The 15486-nt window shown below is 36.6% G+C and overlaps 1 protein-coding gene across 2 annotated transcripts in view; it reads left to right on the plus strand.

Annotated features, from left to right (window-relative positions):
- Positions 1 to 11946: 11946 nt before the first annotated feature.
- The window catches only part of CCDC73 (coiled-coil domain containing 73), a 58428-nt gene continuing 54888 nt past the window's right edge, over positions 11947 to 15486 (plus strand). The window contains exon 1 of one of the 2 annotated variants that reach the window (XM_048307310.1): positions 11947 to 12251. The gene's annotated coding sequence lies outside the window, so the exon portion shown is untranslated. The remainder of the gene's footprint in view (positions 12252 to 15486) is intronic. The other variant, XM_048307311.1, reaches the window with a different exon arrangement.

Here is a 15486-nt window from a genome sequence, read left to right on the forward strand (position 1 = left end):
GGAAGATGATACCAATCTAAGATGTTCATGCACTGATTATTTGATTTTGAATATACTGATTATTTTGATGCAAATAAATAGTGGTGTATTCATTTTTACTATTCAGGTATTCATTTCAGTATAGTAAAGAATAATATGCTTTACTGATTTTTGATTTGGAGGACTTTGGATCAGGAATGCATCTAATTCCTTGTGAAATGTGTCCTAATCAAATCAGGTTGAGGATTTTCTTTTGACTGTTGGATACAGAGTTATGAAAAGTAACACCCTCTATCTCACCCCAATATGCAAATATGTCCTACCATAATTCAAGTAATAAATTTCTTACTGTTCAGTTTCTCATGAAGTATTTATTAGTTGATCTGATAATGAAATTACATAAATGTGTAATTGAGAATGACCCCTCTCATCAAGTTTATTTGGAGCTGTGTACATCTGGTCTGTTCTTTGCAATGGTTTATTTGATGTCCTGAATCATATGGTATAGATTTGTCCTTTATACAAAGCTATTTGAAGTGCTTATGTTTGTTAACTAAATTTCTGACCAGGTAGCTTGATTTAGGAGTAATGTTTTTTTTACTAGAAGTAATTGAATGTAGCGGATTTTAATTACTGGTTTTGTACAGTTAACATCAAAGGGCTTTGACTATCATATTCAGCAATAAACATGTCAACAAGCAAGTGAACCATATCAATATCTTGGAGAAACCTGGTATCCCATTCCACACAGTACATACATAGGGAAGGGTTTTTCTAGACAGGGCCATATCTGAAAAAGACAGTTTCTTTTTTCGGTACTCCCTGGTGTCCCTTACACCTTCCTATAGAAATGCCTGGTTTTTCAGTTCCATGGATTGCTCTAATAAAATACATAATAAGTTATGTTGGTCGACAAACATATCATCAAGTAAATCTTTACTTGGAATCAACATTACTATTTTAATGATGTTATAGTAGTATTTTACATGTGCCTCAATTTCAGATACACACAACACTTCACTTTTAGCTAAGGCTGTTGCTTCATCCCCATAAGACATGGTGGACTCTTTAAAGTGTTTATCATGAGATTCTTTACAATTAAAAAATTGAATTTTGCTGGTTAACTTCTGCTGAAGTTGTTGCTTTTCTCCTTCAGAAGACTGTTAATGATTTTTCCAATTGAAAAAATATTCTGACACAAATATCCTATGGCAGTGTAGGGGGAAAAGCAAGAAACATGAAAAAAAATAGGGCTTTAGTAGCAAAATAACTAGGATTTTAGGGACGGGTTGAAGGATCCATGTCAGTTGTTAATTTTCCGAATGAGGCATGATTTTTCAAAAATATTTTAAGAAAGCCTACACAAAATCTAAATATTTGGTTATTAACCACTAGGCTGTGAGATAATTTGTATTGGTCAGAAATAATCATAGACACTTGTATTAATGCATAAATAAAAAAAGTAATTGCATGCAATTAATAAACTTTGCTGCTGTCATAATATTCTAACCTTTATGGCAAAGTTATTCAACTAAAAATGCTTACAGAGGGTCAGTAAAAACCTTGCAGGGCTTAGCTTCTCATACAGTTGCCTTTGTATTTATTTGAGAGGAAATAGAAATGTCACCAGTGCTGAAGGGGACACAAACACCCCCTCTGATTTCAGTAATGGGCCCAGGGCTGTCAGCTCCCACTGCAGGCACTGAGAATGCTGCTCATCTAAGGGGATTACAGTTCTTCACTGTCAGTTGCTCAAAATTTTTTTAGATGCAGCAAGTTTAGTAAGACCAAACCTTTTTGCCATGGGAAAGACTAGAAAGTTGTGAGACTTCTACATCCATGTCCTGATGTGAGGATCCCACAAAATGGTTTCTGGAAAACTGTCAGCATAAATTGGTTCATTTGAAACTGTGCTCCCATATTTACATAGGGTAAAAAAAAATCACGTGATGAAGCATGATGAAGACCTGCTTCTGGCTTTTCTTGGTACAGTTTTGTTGTGCTTTGGTGAACTGTTTTGATTAGTGAAACGAGCCTGTTTGGGCTTGGTATTTAAGGCCACTGGGCAAGGACAAAAGCTCTTCGCCTCAAGGGGTGGGACAGTCTCGTCGATGAGGTGAGGATGTAAAGGAGCTGGAGCCAGGCTCTCTGCGGTGGTGCCCAGTGACAGGACCAGGGGCAACTGGAACAAACTGAAACACAGGAGGTTCCTTCTGAACGAAAGGAAACTTTTTTTTCTTTTGCTGAGGAGGTGACTGGGCACTGGTACAGATTTCCCAGAGAGGCTGTGCAGTCTCTGTTCATGGAGATATGCAAAGCTGGCAGTAGCGTCGCTGCTTGGGGATGAGATGGTGGACTCAGTGACTGACGTCCTCCCAGCCTCAGCCATCCTCTGATTCTGTGATACTGTCTCCTAGCAGAGCCCAAGCCCTGATGTTTCCACTTTATCTCAACTTTCTGAGGTCTGGGGTTTCTACTTAACTTCTTTGCTATTTCTGTTGCATTCCCTTATTTGCCTCAGTAACCCATTTCTCTGTAGAGCTGAGGTCTTGGATTTAACCAAATGCCTTTCCTGGCTCGCACTAGAGGGAGCTCTGTGGTGGCCTCTCAGCTTTGTCCTGCGATTCTGTCATTTAGAATTCGTAATGTTCCTGCTGAGGATCTGTTATCAAAGCAGAGAAGACAAAGCTCTGTCTCGGAAAGGTTTAATTTTCTAATGAATTCGAGCTTGTGAGTTGTTTGTAGGTGAAGTTGTGTAGAAGCAGACCGACAGCTTTGGCTGTGTTTTAATCCTGCCCAGCTGCAGCAGCGATGCAGGATTCTGATGTGCACTAATGCAAAAGACATTGATGTTTCTATTATGCTTGGCACTTATTTTGGTAGCTGTGGAGATATATCTGTAAACTTTGTGTCTGTTGCTGTGATACAGGCAGTTTCTATTTGGTATGTATTTGGTTGATCCACAAGGAACTTGTTTGTGATTGCGGGAACGTTGCTTGAAGACTTTAGGTGAGAAAGGGATTTTTAAGTTTTCTTTAGACACGTAATCTTAAAAATTCAACTTATTTGCAGTGGTGAGTAGAAGCCAACTTTAACTGAGAGAGGTGCTTTTATCTAAGCAGATGTAATGGTTATTAGGGTTGATAACAGATCACATTTTTACTGTTTTTCATGTTTTAACCTGTATTTTTTTCCTGCATATTGTGCTGTTCTTTTTATATTGATCATATAAATATATATAATCAATATAAATAGATAAATTATATATATAAATTATATAAGCATATACATATATACATATTTTATATGTAAAAATATATAAAATATAAAAATAATATATAAAAATAATATATATAAATAATATATATAAAAATTATATATATTGATAACAGTTTCTGCCAAGGACATTACACCCATATAAAGAGCAAAGTGAACATTACTGATTTTGAAGAAGTAATCAAATGAAAGTTTTGGGGGTTTTAGTCCAAATGAGAGAATGCCACACATGTGAGGCAAAGCCAACACTGCTCTTTTGAGGACGCAGTCATTCTTTGCTGTGGTATAAAAGCTGGTTCTAAAAACACTTGTAGACTAGAAAGAAATTTTTCTGAAAAATGTTGTTAAGATCAGTGATGACAAGCTGCCTGAATAGTCTCTCTGCTTAAGAAAATATGCAGAAAATTTAGTGAAGCAGTCTCTCTAAAAAGAGTGTTCCAGCAAGGAGTCATGGTACAAATTCTGTCTCTTTTTGCTTTATGGATCTCCTGTTGTTTCCAACAGAATAGTTTTAGTGACTGCATCTCAGGTGTGTATACAATTCCTGACATTTCTATCAAAGGCAAAATATTTCACAGTGGATGGCAAACTCTAATGCTTAGTGAGCATTCCTTCTTGGGAACATAATCTGTATTACTCTGGGCAGGTAAGCAAGCAATTAATTGACTCGTGCTTTAGGAGAGTCTCATGTCACATTCATGCAAAGCTATTGGTCTGTATTGGAGAAGGTTACTGAGCCCTGGCTCAAGATGGCTTGAGGCTGCTTTCTATAAAGTTTTTATTTCCTTTTTTTTCTTTTTTATCTGGATATGAAAAGTCTTCTGGAGTTTTCTTGCTTCTGGATCTTGGGGAGCAGGGTTTTTTTTAAATTTAAAAAGATGTCTTGGGAGAAGGGACTTAATGTGGTGGGTTTTGCCAAGACTGTGACAGAAGGAGTTTGTGCAACATGGAGGATTGCAGGGCCTTCAACAGCCTCCTCCACAAATGCATGAAGCAATTAAAACAGCAATAAACAATTGGAAGAGGCTCCAATCTTTCACATTGGAAGGGGCTTCCATGACAGAAGGGGCTGTTTTAATTGTGGTGTGGACCATAGATTTTCTTCTCTAAGGAACAGGGATTTTAGTGATGCTTTCTTTCATTAGTTCACCATGGACTCATTTCCTCAGGTAGCTGAGATCTTGTCTGCTACTTAATTTTTATCCAGACTTCCTTTTGTTCTGCTTCTTTATTCTCCCCTAAAGAGGAGCTAGAGTTGAAACTTTTTTTGACATCTCTATGCATTAATATTAAATTGTTTTTCTGGACAAAGATGTATGTCTTTGTAAATTATGATTAATGTATTAATGAAGATGCTCTGTGGACTCACTCAAATTCTTTTCTTAACAAGCTAATGATCAAGCAGTAAATTATGTAAACAAGTGAATAACTTGTTCTGCCTCTTTTTCTCAGGTGCATTTTGCAACTTTATGATTGGCATTCCAGTGAAATGGATTAAACAAGTGGGTTGAATCACGGTGTGTGAAGGTTTTTAGGACAATCTTGCTTTTGTTCAATGTAAATCTTGTGTATTTAATCCGTATACTCTTTGTGTCCATAATTAAGATGTTGTTTGTTTTACTAAACAACCAAGAGGTTCCTATGAACTTCTAGTAAGGAGATCAGCTGAATTTCCCCCCATTGTTTAATGACTTACTGTATCCTACTTTTTCTTCTCTTACCATGAGTTTGGGTCTATAATAACTGCAGGGCAATTTTTGAAATAAAGGTCTTCTGATTTATATCTTAGATTTTTCTCTAAGAAAAGAATAATACAGTAAGTCATGTGAAAGATGATAGAAATTGAAAAGTCGTCCATTTGAGTTTAAAAAAAAAAAAGGAAATTTAAATAACCTGTGTCTCTATTTATATGGTTTGGGAAATCTTTATTAATTTGTGTAGGGAGACAGAGGCCCCATGAAATAGGATGGACTTTTAACTGTCATTGAACAAGGGATGAGAAATTCTGTTCTCTGTTTAATGTATTTGAGGCACACAAGGAAAATTAAGTTGTAGGATTCTGTTATGGATCTGTTATGAATCTTCTTACTCTTTTGAGCTTCTAGGCCAAGAATACATAAAGGATGTGATGGTTTTAAAGGACTGGCAAATTTGACTTTATAAGCTGTTGGATTCTGCTGTGGTGGAATCACTATTGCTATCAGTAGGGTTTTTTTTCCAATGCTGAAGTGTCCAGGTTCTCTAGAAAAATGCTTATTGTTCACTTCTTTTGTGTAAGAAAGGCGTTACAAAAATGATTATACCAGTCATGCAAGGGAAGGTTAAATAAAAATACTACTGGCATAAGGTCACTTTGAGGTGGCTGACTGTGCATAAAAGAGTACTGAAGAATAGAAATAAAAGATGTAGATGCCATGGTGTAAGTACACCACATGGAATACATTTACAATACAAACAGATATAAACACTGTGAGGGCATAGGAAGTAAAGTGACCAAATTTTGGATGCTCTGTAAATTCTGCCAAGAGCCAATACACACAAGAAAATACATAGGCACCTCAAGGTACTTTGCCTCAACTTCAAGCTAGATGGGTGATGCTTTTAAAAACTGTGGTTTCTTGTAAGAGCAATCAAAAAAAATTTTTATCCATATATCTATATACATGAAAGCATAGACGCTGAAGTGCATGGTGAAACCTGCAAGAACATAGGTACAAAAATAATACAGAGTAGGAAGCAAGGAAGATTAAACAATATGCTATTTAATGCTACGAAAATAACTCTATAAAGACTCTTTTCAGATGCTTTTTTTTCTATAAACATTTTTATTTCATTGGGTGATCTGTTTTTTCAGGGTTTTTTATAACATCACAAAATGAAACAAACAAAAAAATAACCACGTGCTACCAAACTGCTACGAAAATGTCTGTTTAGGATTAATTTAGAGAATTCTTTCAACCAAAAAGTATGTGTATATATTTATCACTTTAATAAAGATATATTCAATTAATTTTGAAAACCAGAGTAGAAAATTAATTTCCCTCCCACAGTCTTAATGAAGAAATAAAGAAACTAATTTCCCATTGCTGTTAGAGGGGTAATCCACTCCTTCACATATTAAGAAATTAATGTAACGCATCCAGTCAGCCAAAGAGTCTCTGATTCTTCCCCTCCCCCTAATCTCTTACACCAGTTTATTTTGTGCAACACAATTATGAAAAACAAAATTGGAAGAGACTTAAGTCTTTTTAAGTCTTTCAGATTTCATTAAGCGCTAATTTTAGCGCTGTTGCTATTTCTGTATAATGTGTTGAATTTGATGGTGTTTGCTAGTTTTGGTTTTCTTTTAAGAGAAAAAGAAGAAATTTTATGTCTGTAGTAACACCATCAATATTATTATTATTATTATCCCACACATATTTTTAAAAAATGCCAGGAAAATGTTAAGGAAGAATTGTGACAGACTTTATATGCCTTTGTAGCATTTGTGGGGTTTTATGTGACCAAAAACTCATCCTTTTTATTTGAGCTAAATACAGAAGAAATGCATTTTCTTATGATTATTTAATTTTTTAAAAACCTGAAACCATTTTGTAATTCTAGGAATACATGTGAGCAGAGTTTTATAATTGAAAAACAGGTCAACATGTTATTTTAAGGTATTGAATGTGGATAGTTGAGAAATGTTCAGAATTATGTTCTTAAGACAGACTTTTTTGACTCACATAAGCAGCTTTATTTCTTTATTTATTAAATGATACTTCCTGCACAGGTGAGGCACTAGCTGAGAGTGTGAGTGCAGTTTATGCCCTTAATGTAAGAAAACCATGAGATTATGTAAATGTTCCTTTAAGGAGGCAGTTTACATTTAAAAATAACTTGTTCTGAAACTTGTCACTTGTAGCAGACATTTTGGGGGTTAATCTTTTTTGATGGTGAGTAGTGTTCAGTGAAGCAACTCATTGTGTACTTAGCTTGTGAATAGAATCATTGATAGCAAAAACCTACAGGGTAAGTGTACATTTAATTGATTTCTTGATCAGGAATGCTTCTGCAACAAGCAGAACAATGGAGCTTTATTACCCATCACTGCTTGGTTGGTTGATGTGAATGTGGCATAATTCAGAAAATGGGAGATGTCCAGAGCAGGAAGCATCTCTAAGGAGATCTAACACACGAAGCTTTTTGGAAAAAGCTGAGACTACAGAAGCTGAAAGGATTTATAAATCAAAGATACGAGTCCATAAACATTTTTTTTGCAGGGATGATGGAAAGAAATTCACTTCTGTCCTTTGTGTCCCTTTTCTGGCACCTTGGTTTGCGCGAAAGTAACAAAAACAGTGTAGGAACTCCTACAGACCCAATTAACATGGGAGGAAGAGATAAATCTCTCCATGAAAGGAATATTTTCTTTTATTTTTCTTCCAGATCATGTGCAACACAATGTCTCAGTAGTTATCGTTTATTATCCATAAGCACTGTAAAATCCAACAGGAGAGGAGCAGTGTGTCTTTCAGGACTGTATTCCTGGTTTTTCTCTGTTACCATTTTGATATTTGTAGGCAGCTGTATTAATTATTTTCAAAAATGAATCCCAGTGATTAGTTCTTTTAATACTTCTGGTAGATCTCATTCATAGTATTTCAATTAGAAAGTGTTTCAATATTTTCTTCTATAGATATATTTATTGTAAACTCATTTTATTTAGTCCAAAATGATCACAAAAAGACTGATGCTGAATTAAGAAGCAACAGTCTAAATACAATAGTTAATAACTTGGAAGAACATAGCAAATATGTTTGAGGACAAGTGTTCTCTTGAGGTTCTGAGAGCTTGACACAAAAAAAGGTGAAAGGCTGAAGAACAGTCCACTTCTTGTAGTCCATGTGTAATGGAATTTTCCTTCCAGATGCCTGGTTTGATCATATTAAAGAGATACAGAAAAATTATAATGAATGGAACAATAAAATGGAGTCTTGTAAATGCAGCTAAATAGGAGGACTGTTCCCATTTTCTCACTTGGACATCTTCACCATCTCTGAATCACTTGTATAACACATTAAGTCAAGCTCAGCATTAAATACCATCTCAGTATGGCTTTTTTTAGTTATATGGGAAACTCTTATGAGACCATAACTTCTAGAATGTGGAAATATTAATATATAAAGTTTGGAAGTGTATCTGGTTGTTACCCATTTTTAATCCTAAGAGTTATTGACATTTTCCTTTCACATTGAATTTGTCAGATCAGTAAGGATGGCATCTTATCAGAAGAGCAGTTGAGACTGAGTTGAATATAATCCCTGAATCATTATAGCCATATAACCAAAACTGGTGATGGACCAACCCCATTCTGTGCAGCATTGACATTGTCACTGAAGTTTCAGACAGAAAGTTCCTCTTTAAACTGTTGTTAGTGCCAATATGACTTTAAAAATAAACAGATTTTTCGTCTTGCCACAGAACACAAATATTCAAGTTGTTGCATAGTGGTTTACTATTTACTAGTACTATCTTTGTGCAAATACTCTTGGTTAGTGATCATATTAATAGAACTAAAAAAACACCAATTGTATTTTCTGTAAGGATTTGTGGTTTCATTGTCTAATTGTAAAATAACTTAAAGTGAAAATACAAAGTTAGTGTTTTCTTTGGCATACTATGTTCAAATTACAGCAGAGGTACAAGGATACAAGGATAAGTTTGCACATAAGAAACTTTAAAGCAAACAAACAGGCAAACTCTACCAATGCAACATATACTGATATAACTGCAAATATTACTTCCTAAAAATAGGATTTGATGGATTCCAAAATAATAAATAAATGTCACATTACTGTTGTATGAAATATCTCAAGTTAACAATGATACTGTCAGTTTTAAGTATAAATTAATTGAATTTGGGTTAAATTTAGTAATAACATCTGCTGAGAAAGAAAAGGCATTTATTGAAACAGCATTTGGTTGGTATGTTTGACTATCAAGTATAGATTGTGGTTAAAAAATGGGCACATGATCTAAAGCACATATTTACAGTAAAGTTGGATGCAGATTGAGATGACATCTGAAGACTTTAAAGTTAACTTGTTTCATTCTCAAAAAGGAATTTCTTTTCTTTTTAAGTATACATTTGCACAATTAAAACTCAGAATTCCTGGTGAAAACCATTAGAGGGATGATGAAGGTTTGCTTAGTATGCTGATCTACTTAGACTGCCAAGTGTATTTTGAAGATTGGAGTGCTGTGCTGAGTCACAAACATCACGATTTCCAGCAGCTGCTGGAGCCAATATGTACTAATTTGTTTTCCTTTGTCTATAGACTTCAGCCCTCTGCTCTGGTCGTTTCTTAGCTTCCAGCTGTGTCCTTGGCAGGAATAAGTCTCGTGTTACCAGTGAAAGTCCAAATTATGTCCTGTCTAGGAGATCCAGATCATCTATTTAAATACTTCTGCAGAGGAATGCTTTCTGACTTGTACTTTGGAAAATATTACATTTCCAGGTATCATTGTTTCAAATTAATATTTTAGGTTTTGCCAAGTAAATCACAGGATTTCAGAGGGGATAAAGGCAATCCATTCCACAGTGACTGTATTATCTTTCCATAAAGTGTGATTTATGTGTAACATGAAATATGCATAAGTATTTGCTGTGGATATTACTGGAAGACACTCTGGAAGTTCATGCTGTTGCATGTTCATCCAGGTGAAATACAGTCTTGAGTAAAAAATATACAACTTCTTTGTACGTTTATATTTGAATTTTAGCACAGAGAGGAAAATAAGTAAAAAGGTTTCCTATACTGCCTTCAAATTTGTGTTTTGTTTTCTTTAGGATATGTATTTCTGCAGATCCGTTCTATTCTCTATTGTCCAGGAAATGAAATAATTGCTGGAAATTTCTTTATTTCTCATGTTCTTCATCCCATTTATTTTTGCCTCTTTCAAGTTTGATCAAGCAAAATTAATTATCCTAACAGCCAGTTGTTAGATGACTTCACCTCACATTCCATGTTAAATATAAACCCTTGATAAATAAGTTCCTGCATACCTTTTCAATATAGCACTCATTTTCACATTATACTTCTTCTCTTATGCCTTGCCTGACTGGTATGACTTTGTATCCCCTTTCTTCCTCCTGTGTCTAGGCCTTCTTCCATGCAGCATTGATTTATTAATGATATGTTGATAATTATACTAATGAATGTTAAGTTTGGCAGAGAACTACTGAGCTGGTGAAGTCATAAGCTGACACTATGGTTACTACATAAGTAACAACAGCACACAATTTTGAAACCGTTCGGAATGAAACTTTAAAATGTTATGGCGTTTCATTATGTAGTGCTGTTTAAAAAATTGCTGGATATAATACTTTCAGTTTTAATTCTCTTAGTGTTTTCTATGAATGTTGCAAAGCAGAGTTCGACAAACCATTCTGTAATATCTGATCTTTAAATAATCCAATTTTATTTAACATGCTCTGCTTGTGTCATCTGGCTCTTTTCATCTTGAAATCAGTGGGAGAGCAGGATTGAGTTCTCTATATAAGATGCATAAGGTTCCACGGTTGAAGGTTGTCTCAGTTTGGGACAAAGGTCCAACCAGGTATTTGTGTAAATAAAAGGTTAATTTAATTGAAATTCACTGGCAGATCTTCCTGAACAGATCATATATTGCAGTTGTGTATTTCCACTAGGCATTCAGGAATACTCAAAGCAGCCAAGACCTATGGGGAAGATAGATTCTCAAGCAACTCACTGCTCCCTAGATGAAGCCTTGTGTGTGTTACTTGGGGATTTTTCTTGTAATAAATCTGTAGAGATCCATTTGTGATACATAAACCCCAGGATTCTGATCCATGAGTGGGACCACTGTTGCCTGCTGAGGTTAATGATGACTAAATTGATCATGTATTGGAAAGGAGATCCACCAATACAGAGGCACAGGGACCATCCCAGAGGGTCGGTGTCACTTCAGGTTTCTGGCATTACTGGAACAAGCCTTCCTGAGAATATTCCTTTGGGATTCTGTGCTGATGATGCTCCCTAGCCAAGAAAACAAAGTTTTTGATGATAAATTATTTGGACGGAGTAAGAGTACAGTTCTGAACATCATTATCATTCTGCTTATCCTTTTAATAATGTTCTTTCAGGTAACCCATTAAAAATATGTCTTTTATAACTTGAGTGCTTTGGAAATGTTGATTTTGTTACGAAGCATTTTCTTTACCACATGTGTTCCAGCAAAGTTGGACTGTGTACAGCCCAAAACTCAAATCACCTTCTCCTTAGTGTTGTGTGCATTTTAACCGGCCATAAAATCGAACAGTATTGTCATGGTTTAAACAAAGTCAAGTAGAAAAATCTAATTTATGTAAAAAAACCCGCTGAAATCAAATCAAAACAAACCCAAACAATAAAACAACAAATATCTGCGGAAAAATAACACAAACTTGGGGCAAAATTCTCGTCCACTCACAACTAGGTAGTGGGACATGTAAGATGAGAAAAAACAGTGTCTGGTATGTCTCGAAAAACAAATTGTCTTCTTGATTCCGTACACTTTAAAATGAATTTACGTGGTGTCACCAGAGGGCAGAGTGAAGGATTTGGGGTATATCGACTGCATTGCCGTACTCTGATACTCTGTGAGCGTGCCCCGCACAAAGCCCTCACGGGGCGCCAGGGCGTGAGGGCGGCCGTCCTCGGGCCTGGAAAGGGGGCGGGGGCGTGGAAATACGGCTCTTTCCAGGGAGATTTGCGCTTAGACGGGGCAGGGTGAGGCGTCCTGCTCTAATTGTCCTGGAACAAGGTGAAATTAGCTGGCAGACACGGGCTGCCTCTGCCCGTGCCCCGCCGGACCCTGAGGGGAGCGGGGCCCGCTGCCGGGGAGGTTCGCGCTACAGCAGCGGCTGCTGCCCGGAGTGCGGGGCAAGAGCTCGGTGCTGGTCCTGCTGGAGAATACCCTGCCTCTGCACCGGGGGAACTGGGAAAAATGAGGTGTGTGGAGTTTTATTTGTCTTTTTTGAAAAAAGCCGTTTTCCAGCTGGGCCTAGGTGGCCGCAGCACTGTTAACATCTTGGGCCTGCCCCGAAGCGAGCGGTTTCTTTACTTGTTTTTAATATGTTTGGCTGATTGTCTTGCTTTTTGTATGGATTGTTTATGCAATGCCCCGTCCAGAGTATGGAAATACTAATTTAATTTAGCCAGGCTGCTTGCCTCTGGGCATATGAACAGTTTTGTCGTGCCACAGATCCGTGAGGAAAATATGTGAACACCCAGGACATCTCTCCTCTGTCAGTGTGGGCAATATATGTTTTATCTGAAAAAAATGACTAACTGTGTAGGCAACAGTAGAGTGTTTTGAGCTGCAAAATTGGGAAAGTTTTAATTTGTCATTCAGTTAGGAATTAAAGCAAATACGTAAGACATCCAGATTTACTGAAGATTTCTAGTAAGTTCTCATTCATATTGCTCATGGTCATGGTGAAGGCTAACGTGAAAAAGATCTCTAAAAGGACCGTGTTCAGTATATTTATGTTGTCTTAAAAGTGTTGTTGTTTTTTGATTTCTTACGTCTTTTGCATTCAAGTTTTTATCACAATGTAGTGTAATTATGGTCTTCTAAGGCACCTTTACAGAAAGCTCATGCATCCTGCCTTCTGTTCTGCAAAAATCCTGTACCTGTTGATCGTGTGTTAGGCTGGGTACCCAAAGAGGGAGGAGAGCTCCTGCCTGCTCTCTTCAGTCTCCGCTGTTCTGAGATTTTGGGGATTCTGTGTCATGGAGAGGAGCTATATAACCTTGTGTTCTGGTGCAAGGCTGCTCCTTGTCTTCTCCTGCCGTTCTTGGCCGTCTGTGGGAGCTGTTCCAAACCTGGTGCTGCAGAGACATCCTTACTCCAACCTATAGTGAGATGCAGATATAAAGAAGTAGGAAATTTTTCCTATTATGAGAGTGGATTTTTGTCACTAATATTGACATTTTCTATGATACTCGGGCAGCAAAGAAATAATTTCCATATATTATGCCCCATTGAGATGAAAATATAATTCCTTTTGAAGCTTTACCGTAGGGATACCAAATATTTAATAGCCATGTTAGTATAGGTTGTGTTGAGGAATGGTTTGTGGAGGAAAAAGTAATGCTTGTCAGACACATTTAAAGGAAGACAGAGGATAAAAAAATGGAACCAAACCAGCCTTCAGGGAAATCAGTTCTTTCTGAATACAAAATAGATACCTCCAAACTGCTGGAAGGAGGTTAAATATCAGTAGTGCCAGAACTTGTTGGCACAGCATAAATTTGTTTAACGTTAATATTATATTATTTTAGACTGATCCCCTACTTGGTGGCACTGAGTGTAATTATTTCCTTGTTTACTCTTGGTATAGGGATTTCACAACTATGACTATGACAAGTAACAGCTACCACATGGGAATTCTTCCTGAACACATCCACTCTTCTTGCAGTGAGTGACATGTTCCAACTGAGAGCTGCAGTTGTGCTTGCTTTGTGCTGGCAGGCCACTGCTGCTGGACAGGGAATTTAGATGGAGCTCTAAGTCCTTCTGGTAACTTAGTCTTGCACTAAGCTTTTTTGGAAAGCAGTTTGATTTTTTATTCCGTGGCTGTAGCTGTAATTGCAGTGCACCCAGGAGAGCACAGTTCGGTTGGTTGTCGACTAGGTGGCAGCATGGTGTTTGAAACGGACACAAACTGCTTTTGGGTTCTCTAAAACACCTCTAGTTTTATTCTGTGCCTGTAAAATTTGGGTAAACCTGACTTCTGTTAATCCCTTGAACACTTAGTATCTCTATACTAATAGCTGGAAGGATGCTGACTAAATATTGAAAAATATTAGGATTGAAAGGCTAGGGAGAAGAACTTAATCCCACATACAAACATGTTGTAAGGAGAAAACAGTTTACAGTCTTAATCAGAGTGTTGCTGTCTATGGTTTCCTCTTTTAATTTGAGCTGAAATGAGTTAAGGTATCTTTTTCTAGTTTATTAGTAATATTTTACTTGTGGTTGAAAAGATCTTAGTTATTATTTACGGTCTTACCATAGTATTGTCCTATGAAAGGCAAATACAGTATAATATGTAATTATTTTTGATTACAGAAAGTAAGGATCCTGATAATATATATCTGTGTTAGCCCTACTAACCAACTTATATGATATAAAAATTTTAAACACCTGTGTTTGGAACATGCTGGCTAGCTTGTGTAAGACTATATGTTTTCATCAAAAGAATTCAGATTACTGAAGGAAACCTCTTGCACTGGGGTGGGAAAATGCAGATCTCAAGCAATGCAGTACTGGGGCAAGCAGGTCCAGTCTTTTTAATTTCATCCAGAATTCAACAGGTAGCTAATACAGACTTTGGAGTAACTGAAAAAATTCTTTAAAAAGTCACCCTTCAAGTTACATTTGCTATAGCTCTGTACTTGGTGGGATTAATCTTTACTGCATTATGATCTCAAAAGCTGATTTGGAGCAGTGCAATAATTGCTTGGAACCCCTATTATCGCATCAACATGAAGTATTGCAGATTGAATAAAAAAAGGCTCTCAAAGGGACTTTCCCATATGCTTTCTGGGTCATCAGTTTGGTCTTCTCAGGAATGTGTTGTTCAGCTTTCCTTTTTTGCTGTTTTTTTTTCATTCACATGTCAAAACAGAACTGGAAATGTGAAGAAGAAAAAAAAGGAAAATAAAAGTAAAAAATCCACTTAAAAGCTTCTAGGAAATTGCGAAAAGCAAAACAAGCAACCAAGACCCACTGCTTCTTGACAAAGAAAACCTAAGGGTTCTAGCAGCTGAGAGTTCTTTGTTTAATGCTTTTTCCACAATTCTGTTAAAATCTGAGACTTTGGAAAGCATTATGTCATCAAGCAGATTGTTTCAGATTACTGCTATCTAATGATGGTTTTGTCAGCAAAGACTCTAAAGCAGGTTTTTAAGGACAATTGTTTTGCTCTCTTATGGGGGTAGTGTTGGTCTCCCACCCCAAAAGGACACAATACTTTCCTAGGCTTTGACAAAGGTAACTTCAGAACAAGTGTACAGCTTCCACACTTAAAATCTTTACACTTATCTAAAAGTTAAACAAATGCCATTGATTTTCGGTCAGAAACTGCTAGTACCAGAGATAAGGAGAGTTTGATGTGACTAGGACTGCTTTATCTTTGGAAAACAAGAAGCACTAGCATGTTCACGAATCTTTTCCTTG

Source organism: Corvus hawaiiensis, chromosome 6 (assembly GCF_020740725.1).
Source record: "Corvus hawaiiensis isolate bCorHaw1 chromosome 6, bCorHaw1.pri.cur, whole genome shotgun sequence".
In the NCBI taxonomy this organism is placed as follows: domain Eukaryota; kingdom Metazoa; phylum Chordata; class Aves; order Passeriformes; family Corvidae; genus Corvus; species Corvus hawaiiensis.